The 1030-nt window shown below is 49.5% G+C and overlaps 1 protein-coding gene and 1 pseudogene across 3 annotated transcripts in view; one reads left to right on the top strand and one right to left on the bottom strand.

Annotated features, from left to right (window-relative positions):
* Mapt (microtubule associated protein tau) overlaps window positions 1–1030 on the bottom strand; it is a 102820-nt gene that overhangs the window by 82652 nt on the left and 19138 nt on the right. The window lies entirely within an intron of this gene.
* The window catches only part of LOC116078750, a 20623-nt pseudogene that overhangs the window by 18255 nt on the left and 1338 nt on the right, over window positions 1–1030 (top strand).

Genomic DNA, 1030 nt, shown 5'->3' with positions numbered 1-1030 from the left:
AAAAAAAAAAAAAAAAAAAAAAAGATTAAAAAAACCCAAACAATGGAGAAGTTCATAAGAGTTTAGACCCAATATTTTCAGTTTCTAACCCAACTACGAGGACAAATAAAGGGATATTACTGGCCAAGTCTTGCTGTCTACGGAGGGAAACAGAGTAAGAAATATCCTCAGTCAGATTTCCTTGGATTTGTGTTGACCTGTGTCTCTGTCCTGTTATGTGGCTCATTGCTTATGAACACTTGTTATTTTTGCAGTCCCACTAAGTGGCAAACTAGTGTTGTGTTTCTAGGTTCTGGACAGCACTGAGGGCCAGGCGGGTCCCAGCTACACACCAGTCGGTGCCTAGAACCCTTCTATCTCCTGCTCCTCTCACCTGGGCCAAACAGCAGGGCTCTGCAGATGTGCCTCAGTGTCTTGTGGACTCCATATATGTGTCCTCTGTAGCCTGTAGATGACGGGTTTACGTGGTGTGTTTGTGCGATTCCAATGCACAGCGAGGCACCCACGCAGCCACCCTATTCCCACTGGACGGCTACAGTCTGGCATCCTGGAGGACTGGGAAGGGTCAAAGGATAGTGGCTAGGCCACTGGTAAGTGGGTTGGGGGACCAGAAAGAGCGTCCAGAGCAAGGAGGGAAGGAGGGCTCTTAGGAAGCAACACAGGAAAAAGGCCAAGTATCCTCTGCACTGCCCAGCGAGGATGCTATGAGCTAAGGCCCATGGGAAAATTATCAAGCCACTTTGGACCTCCATTTCCTTAAGGAGAAAACCAGAAAGCATCTGCAAACCCGCTGGTACAAACTCATTATGCTGAGGAAGTGAGCTGAACCAGGAATGTACCATCTGTCCCATGCTCAGTGGCCACCCCCCCTCCCGAATCTCCAAATAGAAATTCCAAAAATGAGCCCGAGACCTGGGACCTGTACCACGCGGGTGACTCCCATCCCAGGGGTCTGAGCCTGAGAAGCCTGGGAAGAGCCTCATTCTTGGCACCTATGCTGAAAGCCTACAGCCCATCTGGAATATTCCCC

This window comes from Mastomys coucha, unplaced genomic scaffold (assembly GCF_008632895.1).
Source record: "Mastomys coucha isolate ucsf_1 unplaced genomic scaffold, UCSF_Mcou_1 pScaffold5, whole genome shotgun sequence".
Taxonomy (NCBI): Eukaryota; Metazoa; Chordata; class Mammalia; order Rodentia; family Muridae; genus Mastomys; species Mastomys coucha.
Note: the sequence above shows the minus strand (reverse complement) of the source record. Positions and strands in the feature narration are given on the sequence as shown.